Genomic DNA, 12,967 nt, shown 5'->3' with positions numbered 1-12,967 from the left:
TCCGCAAGTAAGTGCAGCCGGATCAGAGTTACTGTCATTGATCTTAACATATTGTGAACGGCTGGCAAGGTAAGATTGAAACCACTCTAATGCAAGTCCTGTGACACCAACAGATCGGAGAGTCTGGGTGAGAATGGAATGGTCAACAGTATCAAAAGCTGCCGACATATCAAGTAAAACAACAGCAGTGATATTCCCAGCATCCATTTGTCTCAAACATTGATCAGTTAGGTCAGTAAGTAATGTCTCTACACTATGATCAGGGCGATACGCTGATTGGTGGCTATCAAGAAAATCATTCTCCTGCAAGTAGTCTCGTAGGCGTGAAAAGGAAACACGTTCCATATCTTTGCTAACAAATGGCAGGTTTGAAATTGGTCGATAATTGTTTAACATGTTCTTATCTAAATGAGGTCTTTTGAGGGTTGGAAATATCACCGCTGTTTTCAATTCATTTGGCACAACACCTGCTGCAAAACTGCCATTTATTATGCTCGTAATGGCAGGGGCAGTCACTGATACACATTTTTTTATCAGATCCGTACAAAAAGGGTCTAATTCACATGACTTATTTGGAGACTTCATAATCATATTCTTAACCTCAGTTACAGACGTTGGATTTAGTGAGTCTAATTTTGAAGTAGTTGCAACTTCAGCTTCACTTTTAACCACACTGACACATGGTAAGGATAAGCGTATATTCGCTATCTTATCAACGAAAAACCGATTAAACTCGTTAGCCAACTCTTTGTCAGAATCATGCTCAGGTAGAGGGGATTTTTGTTTTCTGCCAAGAAGCTTGTTTACAACCTGAAAGAGTTTCTTCGTGTCTTTACCACAGTCATTAACTTGTTTAGAGTGATATTCAGTTTTCGCTTTCCTGAGTAGTGAACGGACATACTGACGTTGTTTACAATACAACTGCCTATCAATCTCTAACAACGATTTCCTCCATTTTCTTTCTAATTGCCTTCGACGCAGTTTCGCACTTGCAATTTCTTCATTGTACCATTGTGTGTTTGGGCGAAGGGTAATACAGCGCTTCTGGATAGGGGCGTACTTGTCCAGAACCATCGACAAAGTAGAGTTATAATTGCTAATAGCTTTTTCAACATTTTCAGCACTTGAGCAAATAAAAGGCAGAGATTCCATCATCGGATCTTCACGCACCATACCAACGTTGATTGATCGCACTTTCCGGGTTGATATCATTTTCTTGTGGGAGATTTTGACAGGAGTGTTGATTTCACACATTATGGCAGCGTGGTCAGAGATGCCCTCACAGACCCTGATATTTTGGACGGTTGTCACATCATCTTGCCTTGTCATGAGTAAATCAAGTATATGCCCTCGGGAATGGGTGGCTTCTTGTATATGCTGCTGAAGATTATGACTAGCCATCAGATCTGTGAACTTCTTGGTATTAGGCGAAGGTAGATCCATCTGAATGTTGAAATCACCTGATACTATGAGGTCACTTCTCCGTGGAAGTTGTTCATCCAAAAGAGTAGAAAATTCTTCAAGGAAATCATTGAATTGGTTTGGATTAGGAGGTCTATATACTATCATTAGGTGAACATTCCTTGTCTTATGCAGAATTTCAATCTGGATCAACTCGAAGGTGTTATAGTTGCATGAAGAGCTGATGATTTCATGTTCCAGATTGCTCCGGATGAGTACTGCAACACCGCCGCCTCTCTTGTGCTTACGTGGAACATGTCGGAATAAAAATCCACTTGGAGTAAGAAGACCAACCGTAGCAACATCATCTGGCGACAGCCACGTTTCGCATACACCAATGACATGAAGATCATTCTCAGTTGCAAAATCAATGAAATCTGCAGGTTTATTTTTCAGTGATCTTGCATTCATCATGCAGAAGGAGATATTCTTTGTTGACTGAGGACGCAGAAATTTTTTCTCATGACATTGCTCAGTACTTTGCTTTGCTGTGGAATTGGATGTACTAGAGGCAGGAGAACTTGTCTGCTGGTGAGTCATATAGTGCCTATTCAATCTGTTTATACTTTTTCCTCCACAATAAGGCTTTCCTTTCCTTGTAATACCGAGACCAGTTATTATATCCAAAATATTATCATCCAGTTTACACCATTTTCCTGTGGTAGAAGGTGCTAACGATCGCAGGGTGTTGCAGTCATAAGTTTGGCGGGCAGTAGGTGTAGGTAATTCACTCGGCGTATACCTTCTATCAAGGGGCCCAGGATTAGGACTGACATCTCCTGATAACAGGAGTGAGATGCGATGGGCTGCTATAGAGTTACTGTAATAAGGAATAGCAGCTCCGCAGTATTTTTGTCTCACGGTATGTGTACGCGCATTGCATAGAGATAAGCGTGCATGAAGTACAAGGTTTCCATGTTCAATGCATATGCATCTTTCTCTCAAAAGAAGAGCAAAGAATACAAATGCTAAACAGCTAGTTAACTCCCTGTGTATCAGAGTGGCTCGTTAAAAGTGTCGACGTAATAGTACGACCATTGTCTTCCTGAGGGTATGGCTAGTAACTGATCAGTGGGAATCAGTGGGAATGCTGGGGGATGGCTCAAGGACCCCGTTTGAATTGCGGGGTTGGGCCGAGCCGCGGCCGAGCCCCGCAATTTTGTCCGTTTACACTGCATGCCGGCGGGCTCGGCCACGCTTTTTATTCAAACCTTTTAATATTTTGTCGTAGTGGCACTCTGCTTGTAAACAAACGCAATTTGGTATAGTCTGGTTTTCAGACCCTTTGCCATCTGGATTCCGTGGCGACGAAGTCGCCGTTCGGGTAAAGGCCTTTGCCGAAGGAAAAATCCTTTGCAGGACAAAACCATCATAAACTATACTAGTTTTCGACGTTGAGGGAGTTAATATCCTGAATAGCGAAATAGTACGGGCAGAGGGTCTGGAAGCCAGACTAAAATTGGCCACGCATTTGGCCCAGTTTGCGTTTACACTGAGAAAAGGCCGGGCTCGGCCGCGGCTCGGCCGCGGCCGAGACCACCTCCAGAGCGTGGCCAAATGCGCGGCCAATTTTGGCCCCGCATTTTGGCCTTTTGCGCGTTTACACTGAAATGAAGGCGGCCGAGCCCCGCACTGTAAACGGGGTCCTAGATAAGTAGGGCCTACTTTTGACAATTTATGAAAACATTTAACGGCTCAAGGATTGGAACAACCATCCCCCAGCATTCCCACTGATTCCCACTGATCAGTTACTAGCCATCCCCTTTAACTTGTTATGTAAGACACCAGTTGAATGATTCATTTTGAGTATAATGAAGAATCGAATTTATAATTTAATGCTTTACATATTCCAGACATGCACAAGATATATTGAAAAGACCTACCCTGGTGAAAGCATGAACTCGGGCTGAGTGTCTTTGTGCAAGATCTGGAGGTTGGAAAAAGTGCATTTTTACATTGTCTTATTCAAGAACAATTCTCTAATCAATGGGTGTGATGTGGCGTATGAATTTGGTATCAATATAAAGAAGAAAATCTGAACTTTCTTTATATGCTAAGTATCAAATTTTGAAATTCTGGTGCTTTTGAAGAATAAGGCCTGAAATTTTGATTGCTTTTTTTTAAATCCACTGTATAACGGCCTATGCTGAAACATGACCTGGTTCACGTAGGTCAGTGATGCCAGCTGTCTTATTCTTACCTAAGATAAACTTGGAGTTTAATTTGTTGTCTTCTATTTAGAGTAAGGCGCAGCTAGAATAAGGTTCAGTGTTCATCTTGTGTGGTGGATGGGTGGGGGGGGGGGGGGGTCGTAAGGGGGGTTCCTTGGCTTTATTACAAACGCCGAGGGGTCGCTATCGTTACCGAGTCTTTTGTGAGAGCTTATGTTATAGTGCTGGTTCCAAACAAGACATCCCTGCACATATGGCTTCGGGCAGTGGGTTAGACCCTAGTGTGATGCTGCTACACGTGTATGGTTGGAACCGTGTGCGAGATTGGTTAGCAACCGTTGTGTTTACAAATATGCAAGCTACGTGTGAGGTCGTTTAGAACCAGTTTCCATGGCGATGAATAACGAATGATGATGAATGACGTCCCATTCCATTGAACACATCAGACAGTGGGTGTGCACCGCGCTCGCCATTAGATGAAGCGAACATGTTGAAGAGCAGAAGTTTCAACTGGCTGTGATTATAGGTTTTCCCACACAATTTCATCAGATTTGCATTCGAATTAATGAAAAGGCGTTCAGATTCAAGCGATTTTGGTCACTACTCTGCTCTCACTGTTCATTTTCTTTGAGCATTCAAATTCGTTTCATGTCATTCCTTTTTAGTTTCTATTTCATTCAATTTAGAGAGAAATTCATTCAATTTAATGACTCAAAGTTTGCATTCAATTTCGCGCCAGCTGGATAGACGTTCAATTTCGTCCCAATTCCCAATTTCAATCCCATTTTTTTTTTTAATTGGAACACAACTTCGCACTTTTACCGTTCGAATTCAATCAACACAAATAAGTTTCTTCGCATTTCTACGAATCTTTTTTTTTTTTTCACTGTGATATATTGGATTATATAATTTCCTTTTCATTTCAAAGTTTCGTTTAATAGTTCTTCCACTTTCAGTCTATCCCCTAACAGCATGGCTGTAACATTTAGGGAATGGCCATATCTCAGAATTTCTTTAATATGTCCGCATCCATATTTACATGTTTGATTCCATTCCTACCTTCCTTGTGTCCATATCATAAGTTGCTACAATCTGCTCAGTCGTAGACCTGTTTCACCCAAGGGTATCGCCCGTGATATAGTCTTGCTGGTTGTCAAATGCTTCACCAACTAATTCTGTCCGTATTCGAGATATCCATGCATACTCTTTACTCTAGCAGAGGCTAAAGTCGTGTACGAATAAAAAACAATGTACATGTATGTGTTTGAAAGTGGAGTAAATACGAGCTTTTAGCTAGTATAAGACAAAAGTCCCATTTCAAGGTATAATACATTAAGTTTGCATATTCAAACAGATGAGTAGCTACAAAGAACATACGCAACAACGAAAGACACTGCCCATAGTTGTAATGTTTGCCTTGTGAATTTGATTTCCTTTTAACGTTCTTCACGTCGGTGCTGATGCATGCGAATTTGAATGCGTTGCACGTGTATTTTTAATTTGAACACCCTTTTTACATGTTTATTTGAGAAACGCATGAAATCGCATGCCTATGAAATTAAGTTGAATAAACTAGTTACATTTTTGAATGTTGATCTCGATGATCATTCAAATTCACTCGAACTAGAATGACCGCATCGTTCAATCGAATGAAAATCTGATGAAACTGGGCGGGATAACCTATATTAAAAGTATTCTATGGTGATGAATATAATTCCACAGGAATATTTGTGCCTTTGATGATTGGGGTTTGATGTCGTTCTTTTTTTGAACAATCTGAAGATTCATTTTGATGTGAAACAGAATGTCAGGCTTTTTTTCCCCTTGTTTATTCATTAATGAAATTCAAATTTCCCCTAATCATAAAACATAGACTTATCAAAGTCGATCTCGTCCAGAAATGTGTGCAAAAGTGTGAATCAGAGCTGTAGGCCTATAGAGTGGAAGTGTTTGGACTCTATCACTTTTCCTGTTAGTTCTGAAAAATAAAGCTTATTACTTATGATATTATGATCGTCAAGTATAGTTCTAAATGAATTTATATGTCAGATTATTGCCCGGCCATGCCCAGTAGGAAATTTGTGTTTTTATTTCATCAACCTTTGGGCAATTTAATTCGCGCATCCCCGTATCTTTACCATCATGTATCGCTCATCTTTCGCAAGTAGGGATGGCGGAAAGTGATATCCATCAAAGAGACCCATCTTCTTATAAAGAGTAGGGCCTATATAGGTGGCTGGTTATGGTGCAACATTGCACGTGGTGCAATGAGATGTGAATCAATCAGTTTGACACATACTTTTATTTTGTGTGTGTGTGTGTGTGTGTGGCGGCATCAAATAGGGGTTCAAAGGGAACATGACTGTTGTGACCATTATTCTGAGGATTCGTCACGTGCATAGTGTAGTCTCTGACACACAGGACATCCAAGGGACGGACTAATTTGCCTGATAGAAGAGCAGACATGATTTCACACAGTATTGGATCAGGTTGTGTTACTAGGATTCGAACCAGGAACAACATATTTTCAAGGCGGTCATCCTTTCACTGACATCCGTCTGCCGACAGCCCTGTTTTCAAGTGGAGTTGATCTACGTACGTCCATCTCATTTCCGGGGTCGGGCTTTCAAAGTTCCGAGCGGGTTTAAGGTAAGTTTCAGCAATATCACTTAGTTTACCTCGTCGAAGTTACACAATGTTCATGCAGAAAATCAAGACTGCGCTACTTTCTTTAATCATCACCGTACATTATGCCCACCGCTCACTTAAACCCACATGGCTTCTGGGCGGTGCGTATAGAACATAATTGTCACTCGGCTTTTACGATTGCACGTTAACACAAACGGGCAGCAAATGACAATGGTTTTACCAGTTGCTGTTCGTTATTCCGAAGGTTCGTTATTCCGAAGGTTCGATATTCCGAAGGTTCGTTAATCCGAAACACACAAATTCTCTATACCTAGAGGTTCGTTAATCCGAGCATTTGTGGCGTTATTCCGAACGTTCGTTAATCCGAAAATGAAATAGGGTTCGCTATTCCGAAGGCTCGTTTATCCGAAAATGAAATAGGGTTCGTTATTCCGAAGGTTCGTTAATCCGAAAATGAAATAGGGTTCGTTATTCCGAAGGTTCGTTGATCCGAAGTGATATAGGGTCCGTAACAAACCTTCGGAACAACGAGCTTTGTTTCATTTTCGGATTAATGTACCTTCGGAATAACGAACCTTATTTCCTTTTCGGATTAACGAACCTTCGGAATAACGAATCTTCGGAATAACGAACCTTGGGAATAACGAACCTTCGGACTAAAGAACCTTCGGAATAACGAACCTTAGGAATAACGAGCAGTAACCGGTTTTACCTGCCACACCTGTCCCGAAAGTGCGCAAGGATAGACAATTCGCTCTGCTTCATTCATTCACTCATTCAACTCGGTTTGATTGACAAAAAAAAAAGTAATGAAGTCTAAGTATGAGTTTACACACACACACACACAAAAAAAAAAATCTAAAATAGCATTCAGAGAGTGCATTAATAACAAGATTGAAAAGTTGAAAAAAACACAAATAAAACATATTATATACATATAGTCTCTTTACTAGTGGAGCACTCCGACAGAGCAGACCTCCGCCAAGCTCCCATGATTCGCCATTTTGGTAGGCAGTATCGTCAAAGAGGTATAGGGACATCTACTCATTGCATTTGGGGGGAAATCTGATCATTCGATCATTCTTGTTTAGTTTATGTCCTTTATGACCCTATAACTTTGACCTTTGACCTCATGATCCCAAATTTAATTGTTTCTTTCTAGTTTCATTAAGAATACACCCTGCGAGTTTGGTGAAAGTGCGATCATCCGTTCGTGACTTATTGGGAGGTTAAGCTTATCCTCTATCCTTTATGACCCCTATGACTTCGACCTTTGACCCCATAACCGCCAAATTAAATTGTTTTCATACAATTCAAATCAATTCAATTCAATTTTATTTATTCCACATGCTAATTATGAACACACCCTGCAAGTTTGGTGGAAATTCCATCATAAAGGACATGGAATAAGCTTAATCTCCCAACAAGACCTTTGACTTTTGACCTCATGACCCCCAAGTTAAATTCTTAAATTCTTACCTCATAATAAACACACCCTGTAATGTTGTGAACATTCGTTCTTCCTTTTTCGAGTTTTCTGGGACACATGTCGACAGGCAACCTACAGAACAGAAAACATAACCTCCACTTCTAAATAAAGATTGCATATAGCATTGCTTAAAACGTTCCTGTGTGAGTAAAATAGAACATTTATCGTTGATTATCCATACAAAGAGACAGATGGAGAGAGGCTTGGCCTTTAACTAAGTTCGGGGCTAACTTGGCGCGAAATTGGCAGTTCTATATTCGTATGGCCACCTTGTTTGTGTCAATTTCGGGGCAGTGTGACGCCAGCCCAAAGGCACAATTTGCAAAGGATACAAGTGAATGTTGAACATCATTGTATCTTACATTGTAAGACTGCAAAGGATCGCTTTAAAGGGATTGTACAGTACTGGTTGAGGTGGGGATTCATGTTTTAAACATTTCTAAGTGAGATAATGAGAAAACTCTTATGAAATATGAAAGAGCATGTAATTTTAAGAAGGATTCAACATTTATTTGATGAAAATTGGTTTTGAAATGGCTGAGATATCCAAAAAAGTTATAATAATAAAAGGCGTGGCCTATAGGATCTCTTTGTTTCACCTTGTTTTTGGATATCTCAGACATTTCAAAACCGATTTTCATCAAATAAACTTTTGATAACCCCTTAGAATTGCATGCTCTTTGACATCTCATAGAGTGGTTTCTGAATATCTCGCAAAACGTGAAATGCTAAATCCTCACCTCGACCAGAACTGTACACACCCTTTAATAACCAAGGTTCGGAGTGTCGTCAACGTTTTTGCGGGCGTCGTTATTAGTTCGGCGAGAATCAGAAAAACATTGAATTTGTTGAAAATGTTTCCAGCATCCCGGGTGATGATTTGCCTGTGATTTATTCTTGAAAATGTATTAATAGCTTCGTCTAAACATTCGCAAACCTGCCCAAGACGATGTTCGTTAAATCTTCGTGAAATCCCAAGATTCCCACAATTTGGAAATGTCTTACATGATTGTACTTCCCGCGAAAGCATCATCAGATGTTCGTCCGACCAAGTCACTTGGGAGATAACATCCCTTAAAGATGAAAGGATCTCAATGTGTTCTAATGGGCATCGTGCCCCCCCCCCCCCCCCCTTCCCGGTCCCAGGGGCCCCAAACGTGAGTTTTTTAAGTCTTCCTGTCTTGAAAACCTTGGAATTACTCGGTGCATATAGCACACATACTATAAGACTACATATATTATATTAATGCATTGCTGCCCGATGATTCTGTGAGGAATGGGCCAATTAAAATGTCACTTTCCCCCGTATTTTGAAAATCACTCAAGGCGTCGTTAACTGTGAAATTTAGGTATCACCAGTTAATAACTATCTGAAGAAAAATGTGTGTCATGGAATCAAAGGGCAAGGTAAGAGGTCCAGTGAAAATGCTCAAATTCTCGTATTCTTACTCTCTGATACCCAGGCCATTCAAATGAAATCTGTTTCAAGGAATGTATAAATATGCACACAGCAGATTTGGGGTTGTGCCAAAAACTTTCAAACATGTGATTTCAATTTTTTACCAACCATGTGAAACTGTCAAGAAGTACTACAGACCGATTGGGAGAATCTTTGCGATCTTTGATGGATAGTTTGTCTGGAATATTAACTGACATCGTGTACGGATGATTGCTTGACATGTAGGAATAGACTTGATGGAAAGATTTTTAGACTTTATGCTGCTCTAATTAAAAGCACTAAACTTGCCTTCTAAAGCAGCCTTTATTCGTGCAGTTCATATTTCATGACATTGTATGTAGCCCCTGTTTTGTTTTAAAACACCGTAACTTAAGTCTGCCATAACTAATGAGCTTCCAAAATAATAGGGGAAAAGTATATGCAATGAGTTAGGTGCATTGCTATGTCTATCCAATGCTCAAGTAAACTATTGTTATGTACACTGAAACCACCAACAACAAATAGCACCCAAACCGACCAGGTCCATAATCAAATCTCGCGACATAATGATCCAGTGTGACCAGCGAAAAACATGATTATGCTTGAAGCGACCTAAAATTATACTAAATTGCCATGAATGTCACATTATGTCAACCAATAGTGGTGCCTCATCAGCTGACAAGCAAACAAAAAAAAAAAAAGGAAAAAAAAGGTCCTCACACTCTCTTTGCTCTGAATTATGGTGCCCGATGGGCTGACAAGCAAAAAATAAAAAATGAAAAATGAATAAAATCAAATAAAAATCAAATTGATATAGCATTATGGTTCCCAACTGCATTATGGTGCCCAATCGTCCTCCCATTTTTTGGTACAATTTGTGGTGCCCGTCTTTACGACTCTGTATTGTCAATTTTGTCCAAAAATCAGCTCACAAACCAACCAAAAAGAGGTACCACAGTACACAAAACGCCTGGAAATTTTCTTTCTGTAGCAATTATGCTGGAATTATGCTAAAAACAGCCAAATTATGCCTAGCATAATGCTAGATGCTGAAACGTGTAAATCTATGCCAGAAAGCATAATTATACCAACTCTGGCAACATAAAATACGCATGCATGCATGCAAATACGCACGTAGGCATGTGAAGTGTCGCATACAAACGAATTCACAAATGAACGGAATTCAAAAAGGGCTCAGCCTGGGACCGACCCCATGGAAGACCACAACTAGTGCAGCTATAATAATGGGCTATCCAGCCATCTTCTCAGATAAAAAAATGATCCAAACGAATGTGTGATCATACGATTAGTCTAATTTCAGATGCTTATCGCAATGTTGGCAATGCTTACGGTATTCTTTCTCTTTCAAAGGAAGGTAGCATTTCAGGTCATGGTCAGTATGCATAACGTACAGTCGTTTTAGATGCAGCCAGTTGAGTGTCATGCAGTGATATTGTATTACATGGGACCGCGCCATTCTTTTCCCATATCATAAAGTAAAACCAACGGAAGAACAGGACACACATTTCGCCTATTTAGTAATTGTAAATTAGATACCTTGGGTTGAATAACAATTTTCAGTTTCAGCTTAGTTTATTTTGCACCAAGCATTAAAAATATACAGAGCATACAATAAAATGTCAATGTACAAAATGAGATACAAAAAGAGAAAAACTCAAAGGACATACAACATACAATTAGAGATAATGTGACGGTAAGACTACATACAAAGACAATGCCATTGGTGGGGAAAGCAGCGAGAAAGGAAAAGCCCTTGTGAGTAGCTGACCCATGTACTGTAACATACATACCTTTGACAGATTTAAGAAAAAAAAAATGTCAGTTAAGTTGACAAAACAGAACAAATAAAAACAATGCAATCATTACACACACACAAAAAAAAAACTACGGAGGTATGGACGATAACAACACAGAAAACAGCAACAACAAAATACACCTTGAATTAACTATGTTTGTAATCTTCCAATAAAAATTGTTTGTATTTAATTTTGAAATTATACATAGATTTTGATGCTTTAATTTCTGTAGGGATAGAATACCATATATGAGGGCCCTGATATATAACTGAATTTTTTAAAAATGAGGTGCGCATGTGATATAGATGATAGTTTGCAGAATTTTTTGTTCCGTAATTACGGATAGTGCTGTTCAACGAAAAATAATGTAAAAGGGATTCTGGAAGTATCTTTTTGTAACATAAGTACATAAAAATTGCAGCATCTTATACAAATGAAAGATTGGTTTTGAATGGGCAAGATATGAAGCATGGTGTACAATACGTATTGCACGTTTTTGTAAGATACAAACTCTGTTCAACTTGGTTTTTGATGCATGAACAACATAAATATGGCGCCGTTCATCTGTCAAAAAAGCCTCCTCAAAATGCACACGAATAAACAAAGAAACAAACATTCACAGGCTCCCGGTTCGCACAGTATGTCGTATATCATTGACAAAGTTGCTGGAAAAGAACAGGTCTTAAGTTCAAATTTAAAGGTAACAAGGTTGCTACAATTCTGTAATTGGATTAATTGGTAAAGAGTTTCACATCAGTGCAGACGTGGAGCAACCAAAGAGAAGGGTGTTATATGCCCGGATACAGATATATGTTTTAGGCTGGTATTCGACACTTAAAGAATCCCGACCACAACCTACAGCCCCCTCCCCCACCCCATCCCCCCCCCCCCCCCCCCCCCCCCCTCCTGCAGCTGGTGTACACCAGCGACCAGTGCAGCAATAGCTAGCATGGCTAGGGGATATCGCAGGTTATACAAAGCAACATAACAGCAGTATTAGCAAGAATCTCATTCCTTCTGTTGATAATCCTGTCAGGCAATTATTAATCTTTGTTATGATCTGAAACAAGATCAAGTCTATTTCTTCTTCTGCAGCGGTAAAAGCATTCCACCTCAGACTAGATTGTGTTTATAATCATATTACCAGGTAACGACGGGACAGCACAATAATTGTTAGGGTAAAGTTTCAATCGTACACGTTTCCACTTCTTTATCTCACTCGGAAGTGACATCCAGTTTGATCACGACTTACCTTCACTAAATTTGAGATCGAAGGGATTTTTGCGTGCCTTAAAGTGGCATTCCAGATGATTTTCATAAAATCACATCATGTAGTATATAAATCAACAGCTCCATATACAGATTTGTAGAATTTATATCGTGGTTCTTGAGCAGAGAAATCAATACTCTGAAAAATCTTGAACAAATTACACTGAACAGTGTGGATGACGTAGAGCCTCACATATTTCAGAAATGTAGCAGTGTAATTCCATCATAATACCGCTTGCTTAAAAAAGTTCACCTGTGTAGAATCTATGCGTGCCTTCTTCTTTTGTTCTGCTTCCTTGAGCCCCAACTCATGCATTCTTTAATATGGTGAGGCTGCCATGTCATCATCCTTGTTCATTGCAATTTGTTATAAATTTTTAAAACATTCGTATTCCTCATGCCAATTTCATTTTGTTACAGGTAATGTAGTGTTGTTTCACATCGCGCCTTTTAGCTCAAGATTCCTCAGGGCAGACTGTTCTAACAAATATCCAGTCAGGTTTATCCAGCGTGATCACAAGTTTTATGGGTTGAGGAGAACGACGTTCAAACAACCGCCAACAAGTGGATCACGAACTTGCCTTGAAAAGCCTTTTGTCATTCACATCAGGTAGGGGGGAATTTCTTAGCTATTTGTGCAAATTTATGGGTAAAGGTTCTACGGCATGAATGC

Source organism: Diadema setosum, chromosome 22 (genome assembly GCF_964275005.1).
Source record: "Diadema setosum chromosome 22, eeDiaSeto1, whole genome shotgun sequence".
Taxonomy (NCBI): Eukaryota; Metazoa; Echinodermata; class Echinoidea; order Diadematoida; family Diadematidae; genus Diadema; species Diadema setosum.
This window is presented reverse-complemented; position numbering follows the sequence as displayed.